Raw genomic sequence first — 11936 nt, 5'->3', positions numbered from 1 at the left:
TTCTTCTGAAAACATAGCTAGGGAGTGGGATAAAATTAAAGTGGAGTTTAAAACTAGGGTGGAAGTAAAGGGAGATATGGTTAAATAGTAACAAGAATTATTTAGAGGGATTGACAAATGATAATTATTGCAAAATAGGGGGAATCTCTCAGAACAGGAAAAGGAGCAACTGCAGAATGCTAAACAGAAAATAAGGGATTACTTCTGCAATATGCAAGAGTTTAAAAAGATTGCTGTTAAGCAACTGTTTTTTGTCAATAATTCTAGAGCACAACTTTTAGCACAACAACTCAGGCAACAGAAAGTGGAATGGGTTGTCACCAAGCTTAGAGAGGCTAAAACAAGGAAGATAACAAGAGACCCTGTAGAAGTATTAGAAATATTACAGACATTTTATGAAAGTTTGTATAAAGCAGAAAAATATGGAAATCAAGAAAAGGTACAAATGGAAATGTTTATGTAAGAATTAAGTATGCCCAGATTAGAGGTAGATGAAGACTCTATTACTAACAGGATAGGAAGAGTTGAGATAAAAATGGCTATGTATAGCCAATCTACAGGAAAGTCCCCAGGAATAGATGGTATTTCTGTGGAAGTTAGGAAAGAAAAATTATAAAGATCTGCAAGGTTTCATTTAACAGTATTTTAGGAGTAGGAGAAGTACCAGCATCCTGGACGAAGGCGGTGGTAATGATAATATATAAAGAGGGTAAAGATCCATCGAGTCCAGCTTTCATACAGGCCAATTTCAATACTAAACCATGATTATAAAGTATTTATGTCTATAATGGCTAAAAGAATGGCAAAAGTGATTCCAAAATTGATAGCTATGTATCAGTGTGGTAGTATGGAGTGGAGGCAAACATTTGACAATATTAACAGAACACTGATGATACAGAAAGGAGTGGCCACGATGGTGCAGTGGTTAGCATTGCCGCCTCACAGCAAGAGGTTCTCCAGTTCGATTCTTGGCTGGGGTGCCTTCCGTGTGGAGTCTGCATGTCCTCCCTGTGGTCGCATGGGTTTCCTGCGGGTGCTCCGATTTCCTCCCACATCCCAAAGACATGCTGTAGGTGGATTGGACACTCTAAATTGGCCCTAGGAGTGAGTGCATGTGTGTGTGCCTTCTGTGGAAAGTTGGGTGCCGGGCTGGCAACTAGACACCATAAAACTCCACTGCCAGTCATGAGCGGACAGGTGATCCACTGTGGCGACCCCTAACCAGGAAAAGCCGAAAAAAGAAGATGACTGATGATCCAGAGAGAAGCAGTGTGTAAGAAAATACCACTTTTATTGGCGGGTCTGGATGCAGAGAAAGCATTGACAGAGTAGACTGGGACTTTATGAGCAGGGCAATGGAAGCATTTGCTTTCCCTGATACAATTATAATGTTGATTAGAAGAATATATGAGGGATCTGACGTGCTAGTTAAGGTAGGTGGGATCCTCTCTGATAATTTCTGCTTGCAGAGGAACCAGGCAGGGTTATTCACTTTCCCCTTTGTTGTTTACATTATATTTGTAACAACTGGCAAAGAAAATAAAGGATTCAGAAATTCAAGAATATAATTGGTATGGTAGTCAGGAAAAGCTGGCTATATTTGCAGATGATATTATTTTATACATGACAAAACCAGAAAGGGACATTACAGTGTTGATGAACATTTTAAGACAATTTCAAATCTTCTTGGGATACAAAATTAATGAAGCTAAAACAAAGGCAACTCATGTACCAATACACTTGCCCAACGTTTTCTGGAATTCATTAATTCCAATGCCCTGGACCAGCTCATTCTTACCCCCACTAGAGGTAGCAACATCCTTGACCTGGTCATTACTAACATGGGCGACTGTTGATCTACACCAATAGTCAACTCCTCCCTGGTTAGATCCTACCACAAACTAATCACCTTGGAAATCCACATCCTTCCCACCCCCCGCAAAGGTAACCACCATGAAAAGAGGTGGCTAACTTCATAGCATCTATGCAAATAGAGAATAGTTACATGACCGCCGAGCCATACACCAGTGCACTGTACGGACACGTACACAAATGCATGGATCTCGCCATACCCAGTAGAACCAACATGCTCTCCTCCAAAAAAAAGGAAGCCAATCTGGTGGTCCCCTGCCATAAACAAACTCTACAACAGAAGGAGGAAACTGATGTTGAATAAGGTGAAGTCCCAAGACTGGAAAAACTCTTATCTGCCTCAACAAAAAGTTGAGATCCCTCATCAAATCCTCTAAAGCTAGCTATGAAAACAGAATTGCAGCAGATGGTAGACAACAACAAGGCCTTCTATAGTTATGTAAAGAATCTCCACGGCAATACCCAAATTTGCTCTGAGCTACTGCACAATGGCACCTCCTACACCAAGCCAACAGATATTGCCAATATACTGGCCTGCAGATTCAGTGCCAACTTTACCTACCCCACCCCCCAAGGACCAATCACAATAACAGTAGATTGCCAGGCACCCAGTATTACTGCTGCACAGGTTAAAACATCACTGTCCAAGGCCAAGAATACAGCTTCTGTGGAACCTGACAATATTTCAGGCTGTGTTCTACATGAACTACAGAGTGAACTGGCCCCTCACCTCTGTGCCCTGTTGAATCACAGCCTCACCTCAGGCTTTGTCCCTGCCGAATAGCGCACTGCTATACTCATCCCTCTCCACAAAGGAGGATTGACTCCAGACCCTGGGCGCTATCGACCTATTAGCCTGACAAGTCTGATATGCAAAGCTATGGAACACATCATCATGGACCTAATAAACAAGGATATAGGGAATCTCCAAACTCTGGATCCCACACAGTTTGGTTTTGTGAAGGGTAGATCATGCCTGCTCAACTTGGTTGACTTCTTTGAATCAGTCACCAGAGCTGTAGATGAAGGCATAGTGGTTCATGCAGCCTACCTTGATCTGGCCAAGGCCTTTGATACCATTCCCCACTCAGGAATCATAGAAAAACTCACTAAGCTGGGCATCAACCCTTATATCACTAGGTGGGTTGCAAACTGGCTCACAGAACACACAGTGTGAAAATAGCTGACTCCAAGTCAGACTGCTGACCAGTCACGAGTGAAGTCCCACAGGGATCGGTCCTGGGTCCTCTCCTGTTTGGTATCTACTTCTCTGTTACAGTGGTGGTTTTGTCCTTTGAGCTTTGCCTAAAAAAGGCACTACATGGGTGGCAAGAGCCTTAGCCAGTAACCTGAATCCCAGCGACGACAGGTGCAGACCATCGCTGGCAAAGCATCGTGGTCTGTCGATCATGTCGTCCCAGGCAGACGGATACTGGATCCCCTTTGAATCTCACCAGAAGCTTAGCCAATTGTTGAAGTCAGTCATTTTGTCCTTATATTGTGGTATCATTCTGGGTGAAGGCAGGATGCTACTCAGGGTTAGGGTCATACCTGCCTGGGCCACATGATCCAAGAGCTCTTCCATGTCTCTTTTCATGTAGTCCAGGGAGGTATGTCTCAAGTCAGTCACTCCAACATGGACAATGACATAGTCATATTTGTACTTGTTGTGGAGTGACTTGAGTGCATGCATTATGTGGCGGATCCTGGCACCCGACAGGCAGCCCTTGTTCAACCTGGTGAGTGGGCATCAGTGTGCTGGACTATAGAGTCACCTATGACTAAAGTATTAGGTATGTTGTCTTGCCTTAGGGGCTGTTGCTGGGTGGCACACTGGTGTTGTGAACTATGTGACACTTTGGTTGTGATTGGTGTTTGTTTGCATTTCAGCTTCAGAGGTCCTTGTTGCTTGGGTAGGTTACAGTTAAGGGCCTCTGCATATGTGGATTTAGTATTGCTGTATGTGGGTGTTGGTGGTGTGGGTTTAGAAGGGCTATGTGTTGCTTGAGGTGTAGTGTGGGTGGTAACCTTCTCCTCTTGACTGTCTAGCACAATTTTGGGTGGTGAGAGCTTTGCTTCCATTTTGGCTATGTAAGTGCATTTCTCACAGGTTGTAGTATTGGGTGGTAGGAGGAGAGGGTTGTCTGTGTACATGAGGCAATTGCTGCATTGCCCCAGTATGCCCAGATTCACCAGGTGGACAGGAGAAATCACCGGAAGCTGACCCTTGGACATGCCTGGTTTGGTGCTTTTTTTTTTTTTTTTTTTTTTTTTTTTTTGTAAAGTACAGGAGCTGTTTTTCCTTTCCTTAGCAAGGTATTTTGCAATTATAGGCTTAGTGTCGACTATTAATTTCTCCTTATTAACAAGGAGTGTTGAGTGCTTGTATCAGTTTAAGGCTTCCTAGTGCTTTCCAGCAGGTATTAAAGAAAGTGCTAGTCACAGGGATGCTTAAAGGTAAGATGAAAAAAAATGCACACTGCAGTGTGCACTAGAGAAGTTAGATGTGAAAGTATGTATCTTAAGTTTTACCTGTTTAAAAGTTAAGGTTTAGTGGGGAGTTACTATTTTTAAAACAGCAAGATGGATTGAAAGAGGTGGTCACTTTTGTATTCTGGTACTATGGAATACAGTAGGATTACCAATAAATTTAAATAGTTGAAGGGGAGGGATTTCAAAAATGATGATTTTTGTGATTACTCACACAAGCCAGTGAAGTAGAGAGGAAATGAAATATATGGTCAGATTAACATAAGAGGCAGACAACTAGAAAGACAGTGGTATTTAACAAGACAACTGTAACTGGGTGGGAGGGCGAGAAAAAAATTTCTGCCTTACTCAGAAGAGATAGAGCTGTGGTCTCTTTTGAAGTTTTAATATGCTGTGAAAGCAGAATGAAAGTAAAATACAAGGTAAAGAAAACAAACCACAGTATTCAAAATATAAAAAGGCAATAAAGTAATACAAAATACAAAAAAATAAAAGCAAACTAACCTTTCCTTCACAGCAAAGTGTAGCAGAGTCTGGATGAGCCTTTCTGGTAAAGCTCTGAAATGTTTTATTTTACCCCTTAAATAGAATGTTTAGTTCTTAGCTCCACCCCCTCAGTTCACAAATGATTAACCTTAAGTGACCTCTTCTATCTTGTGAATGAGTCCTTAATTGATCAGTTCTGATTTCTGCCTGACTCAGTCCTAATTTCTGCCTGACTCAGAAGAGACAGAGCTGTGGTCTCTTTTGAAGTTTTAATATGCAGTTAAAGCAGAATGCAAGTAAAACACAAGGTAAAGAAAACAAACCACAGTATTCAAAATATAAAAAGGCAATAAAGTAATACAAAATACAAAAAATAAAAGCAAACTAACCTTTCCTTCACAGCAAAGTGTAGCAGAGTCTGGATGACCTGGTTCAAGTCTCCAAAGAGCACCCCTGCAATACCACGCTACAACTCTTACCACACTTTTCGGCCACAAAACCAGGACCAAAACACTAAAAGTGGAGGAGTGTCAATATTCACCAAGGATATTCACACCACCAGGCTAGTTGCCCAACACAATGCATCTGAAATTCTCCAGGCGCAACTAACACTAGGTAAGACTGCAATCCAAATTGTAGCTTGCTACAGATCCCCCACCATACCCCAAGACTCTCACTACACCTTTCTAAACATACTGGAAAATATTAAGATAGAACCAAACACCCTAATACTGGGTGATTTTAACTACCCTGCCATTAACTGGGAAAACTACTCATGTACCAACACCTTTGTCCAACGGTTCTTGGAATTCATAAATTCCAATGCCCTGGATCAAATAATCCATAGTCCCACCAGTGGCTCCAATATCCTAGACCTGGTCATTACCAACATGGTAAATCGATGCTCCACACCTATGGTCACCCCCTCGTTAGGTCTGACCATAAGCTAATCATCCTTAACATCCACATCCCACCCCCACCCCCCAGTAAGGAAACCTCCATTATAAACTTCTCCAATGCCAACTTCATGCTACTCCAGTCAGAAGTGACAAACTTCGTGACACCCATGCAGACGGGAACTGAAAGTTCAACTGCTGAATCCTACACTAAGGCACTCTACGAGCACATCCACTCATGCATGAATCATGCCATTCCAAATAGAACCAAGATGCTCTCATCCAAAAAAAGGAAGCCAATCTTGTGGTCCCCTGCCATAAACAAACTTTACAACAAAAGCAAGAAACTGTTGCAGAAAAGAGGAAAACCCCAGGATGCAAAAAACTCCCTTACCAGCCTCAGTAAGAAACTGAGATCCCTCATAAAATCCTCCAAAGCTAGTTATGAAAATAATATTGCCAAAGATTCTAAAGACAACCACAAGGCATTCTATAACTATGTCAAGAATCTAAATGGCAATGCTCAGATCTGCTGTGAGCTAAAACAGAATGGCATTAAATATACTGATCCCAAGGATATTGCCAATATCCTGGCAGATCGATTCAGTGCCAACTTCACCCCCCACCCCCTAAATGGCCCATCTCAATACTGGAAGATTGCCAAATTCTGGTAATAATGGCCACACACGTAAAAAACGCACTCTCCAAAGCTAAGAATACAGCATCCATGGGACTAGATGACATCCCGGGCTGTGTACTACATGAACTATAATAAGAACTGGCACTTCACCTAAGTGTCATGTTTAATCATAGCCTCACCTCAGGTTTCGTGCCCACTGAGTGGCACAGAGCTACAGTTATCCCACTCCACAACGGAGGATCCACCTTGGATCCCAGAAACTACCGTCCTGTCAGTCTGACGAGCCTTATCTCCAAGGCCATGGAGTGTATTATCATGTAACTTATAAACAAAGACATTGGCAACCTTCAAACACTGGACCCCACCCAGTTTGGGTTTGTGAAGGGTCGATCTTGTCTCCTGAACCTGATTGACTTCTTCAAATCAGTCTCCAGAGCCATGGACAAGGGTAAGGTGGTCCACACAGCCTATCTAGACCTCGCCAAGGCCTTTGACACCATCCCCCACTTTGGAATCATAGATAAACTTACAAAGCTGGGCATTAATCCCTATGTCACCCAATGGGTTGCTAACTGGTTTACTGATAGAACCCACACTGTAAAAGTAGCCGACACCAAATCCAGCTCCAGACAAGTGACAAGTGGAGTACCTCAGGGATCAGTCCTGGGACCGCTCTTGTTTGGCATCTACTTCTCTGAAGTACAGGCCAACACTAAGGGACTCTGGCTAACAAAGTTCGCAGATGACTGCAAACTGGGAGCCATTATTGAATCCCCAAATGATGTGGATACTTTACAAAAGGGCCTTACAGAAACAGATGCTTGGTGCCAGAGCCATGGGCTTAAGCTCAATGCCAAGAAATGTATAGTTATCCCCTTTGGGAAAAAACATGTGCCCATGAATTACCATATAGGTGGCAGTGCACTAAACACCAAAAGTGTGATAAGAGACTTAGGGACACAGGTGGACAGTGGTCTCACCTTCAATAACCACATCGCCACAACAGTCAGGAAATCCTTCTATGTGGCACACCTCATCACTAAGGGCTTTTCATCCAGAAGAAAGGAGGTCATTGTCCCACTGTACTCATCCCTCATTAGACCCATTATAGAATACAATGCCCCGTTTGGTATGTACCTCTCAAGACATCTGCAACAACTGGAAAGGCCGCAGAAATACCTCACTAAAAGAATCACAGGCATAAAGCAGATGCCCTACGCTGACCGCCTTAAAACAACTCCAGCTATACTCTGTCGCATATCGTCTACTCAGAGGCGTTCTCTGCTTAACATACAAGGCCATGTCAAACCCAGAGCTGTTGGACATGCTACACGTAAGGAAATCCCAATCCCTCAGAGCCACACGCTCCAGGGATCTAAACCTTGTCATCACAATAAACAAAACATGCTGGAGGGATAGGTTTCTGACCCAGAGACTCCCCAAGCTCTGGAATAGATTGCCCATACATGTCAAGCAGAGTGCCTCTTTGGCCCTCTTCAAAAGGAACCTTGACGATTGGATGGGAGAAAGGAAATTCACCCCAGGGATCACGTCAGTCACCCTGCTAGACAGGGGTCCAGGGGAAATAAATAGTGTGGGAAGAAATAGCCAGGGAATTGTTATGGCTAGGCTTGTATAGGCCCTAGGGCTGACAGCCTAGTACCAACCTATGAACATATAGCAGTTAGCACTGCAACACAGCAATACAGCAGACAGGAGCAACTGTACCTCTGACAGACTAGCAACTTTCCAGCTGTCCATGGTAATATTTTGAGAGAAAATTGGTATTTAAGCAGTGCATCAGCACCTCCAGAACATTGCTGTGGGTAGTCATGGAGTATATCTGCAGAGGAAATGTCTGTAGTGCTTTGGCATTGCTTCTAGTTGTTGAGTACATCATTACATAGTAAATGTATTAGCCCTCCCCCCCAAAAAAATAGTCTGTGAACCAAGTACTGTTGGATTTTATGCACGTTTTGGGCCATCTATAAGAAATGGATGAATATTTAATAATCAGCTAAGATCTCCAAGTTAGAGCATCTCCAAAACAGCTTTTGGGGGATGAGTTGGAGTAGGAATCAGTAAAGGTAGTGTTGTTAAACAAAAGTTGTAGATGATGGCAGTTTGCCTCTTGTTGTGAAACGGGCATTAAGAACTGTATTTCCAGAAGAAAAACGTTAAAAGTAATGGAAGACCTGCATCTACCCAACCTAACTTCCCTTCTGGTAGTGCATTAGGTATGTCAGGTCCCAGTTCTGCCTTCAGTTGTCTCTGGAAGATAAGGCATTGATTCATTACAACTGCAGAATTTGTCTGTTTGAATGAATGATAGCATCACTTCCCATGTGCTGTTACTAACCGTGCATCACTGAATTAATTCTTTATCTGGTGATGTGCCTCAGAGATGTTACATGTTTAATAACTAAGTCAGCATTTCATTAGCTGCACATTTTAAAGTTGTTACGAAATTTGTATTGAACACATCACATAAGGTATAAAATGTTCGTGGTTTTCCCAGAGAAACCTAGTTTGAAGTGGCAAGTAAAAATATATAATCCCTTGCTGTTATACTTTGTTGTAGTTGAAATACCCCCAAGAAGAATCACTTAAGATTCCTAGATGGTGTCCTTTTATTTTCATTTCAATAGAGTTTTCTTTAGATTTGTGTACAGTATGCTAACATTCATAGAAGCTTCTGATATTTACTGTGATTATAAGTGCATACCCATCACTTCCCTGAATAGGTTTTCTGTCCAACCTAACTTTGTGCCATACTCTACTATATAAACTCCAGATGTACATACTTTTTTTCCTTTAAGAAAGTAAATTAGTATGTAGGGCGAATAGTGGTTGAAGAGGTTAAGGGAGTGTGGGAATTCATTTGAGCATATTACACAACAAAAAAATAAACCTCAGCACCTGCTCTCCTGAACAAGTCCACCTCAGCTGACTTTGCACAGCAGTCTTTCCCACTTTAAAAGATGTGGTAATGAGCGAAGTTGCAAGTGTTCTGCCATCAAGTGCGTCAAACTGCCTTCTATTAACCAACAGGGGAGCAGACAAAATGTACAGGTATATATTTTTTTCTTTTAAATCAGGCTGTGGTTTGGGACAATTAATTTTCAGAGTTTTCCCAGCAGAGCAAATGTATGTGTATTAATGAGACCCAGGTGTTAGGTCCCTAGTGTCTGCACCTGGGAGGCATGTTTAGGTTGTTTATCTTGTCCAGCATCATTGATTGCAGTACCAGTCTGCAGTAGCTCTTTGTATTTTTTTTAGCTGTTTGCCCTTCCTTTTTATATGGATTTAATTAATAAAATGTGAAAATTGTTCAAGGGGGAGTAACCACACCTCCTTGTGTTAAAGTTCAGCATTAAGAAGCATTCTGTTTATGTCATCATTACAGTTTGTCCAGCAACTGCCCATCTGTAAAAAATAAAAAAGAAAATATGCTGCTCACATAGGAAGAATGTGCTGTAAACATCACAAATAAAGTTTCACCAGCTAATTAAGATGCTAAGTTTGGGTTTTTACTAGGTTTTCTAAAACTACCATATGCAGCATGCTATACTCAGCCTGTATCTTCTGAATCTAGCCATATCTCTATGGTACCATTTAACACATCAGCAGTGCCTAGTGGTTTACTTTGTTATTAATGTTAGATTAAAAGGGTGACAGTACCCTTCAAAATCTGGGCAGCAACCATCTGCCTGGATAATAGATCATAGTTGAGCTTTGGGATATTTTCACTTTACTTTTATAGATTCTGTTTAAAGTGTTTATAGGCAACCAATGCAATACTTTTCATTTCTCTGCCTTAATTATCCCACCCCTTTTGTCTTTCAAACTGTTTGAGAAAATCTTAATTGAAATGTTAAATGCTGCACCTAACAATAATTTTATTCTTTTAGGAGATTTCAGCATTACTTGGCACAGTTAAGGCAAAAAACAACCTGACTGCACCATTTTTCACCATACATAACCTGTCACAACTAATCACTCTTCCTACCAGACCAAACTCACAAAATGCCAGTAGCTCACTGCTGCATGTCGCTAATTTGTTCCTAAGATACTGACATGTAATGGGAAGCGAAGTTGCTTGAATGACCATTGTCCATTTGTTTTCATCTAGTCTTTCAGAAGACAAGAATCTTAGCTTATTTTCATCTAAAACAGATAATTTCCAGAAAGAATGGAAACCTCATTACTAGTGGAACAAGACAGAGTTGACTGGGAGCTGTGCTGCAAACAAACTTGCCTAGTAGCTTAGGAAGGGTGGAGAAAACAGAATGGCTGCCGTAGGCACTAACTTATAGGAAGTGCTAAAGCTTAAAAAATGCCTGACAGTTTACAGGCTGTCATTAAGCATACTTGTATGTGGCTTTTAAACTAACTGTCATCCTATTCTGTTTTTTTCAAATAGGTTGTAAGCTGTGTACTTTAAAAAAAAAAAAAAAAAAAAAACAGACTGACGTACATTTTGCAAGCAGTCTTTAGTGTAATGACAGCATGTAATTTACCCAATTCACTATAACTAAACCAACTCACTATTGCCACAACAGTTTAAACAAACCAAATTACTGCCCAGCCCTAAAAGACAGTTCAAACTAATAATAACCTCAGAGACCTTTGTTCCTCTAAAATCTTGCTAAAAGTAACCAAATCTGCATACAGTTTTGGTCGACTCACTCTAAAGTTTCCAGCTCTTGGAACCAGTTACCCCAGCACATCCTTAAACTTAACATCACCACCAAATTCAAGCAAAGCCTAAGAGAATACCTCACCAACCACTGGCTCTGTCCCTGCTCCAACCCTGTCTAGGGATCCTACTTTTTGCAACTTCTGACATGTGATAACTGTATTACATGCTTCCAACTTTTCTGCCAGTTGATCTTTCAACACACTCCAGGTATTGTGTTTCATATCCCAATATTGCTCTTGGCTGTTTGTATTCATAGTTCATAGTTTAGTACTAATCTGACTGCCCTTGCGAGCCATTTTAAGCCTAGCCAATTATCCCTTGTGAGACTCAAACCCTGCGCCATGTGTTTGTAAGGCAAACACCTTAGCCATTAAGCCACCCTCCCGTTTGTATCCATTGTTTTAAGGGCGCATTTCTATGTACAGTATTTTTTTATCTTGAATTACTTTATATAACTATTTGTGACTTTTAATCATTAGCGGACTGGTGTTCCACTGTGGCGACCCCTAACTGGGAAAAGCCGAAAGACACAAATTCTGTTAAACTTTTATTTGCTTCTGTTTTATTACTTTATATAACGCATTATTACTTTGTAAACCTTTTATCATTGCATATGTTCAGAGTTTTTCTCCCTGGGTCTCCACTGAAAATGGGTTTCCAGCCCAGTCGGATATTTACCCAGTAACAAATGTAAATAAATAAACTGTCTTTTGACTTTTCCCGGTTAGGGGTCGCCACAGCGGAACTCCAGTCCGCTAATGATTGGCAATAGATTTTTACGTGCTGGCTTGCCGGGCCTAACGCACAACCTTCAACGAAGGAACGCCCATTCACGCATGTCGACACAGAA

Source organism: Protopterus annectens, chromosome 3.part1 (genome assembly GCF_019279795.1).
Source record: "Protopterus annectens isolate FY-2018-M chromosome 3.part1, PAN1.0, whole genome shotgun sequence".
In the NCBI taxonomy this organism is placed as follows: Eukaryota; Metazoa; Chordata; order Ceratodontiformes; family Protopteridae; genus Protopterus; species Protopterus annectens.
Note: the sequence above shows the minus strand (reverse complement) of the source record.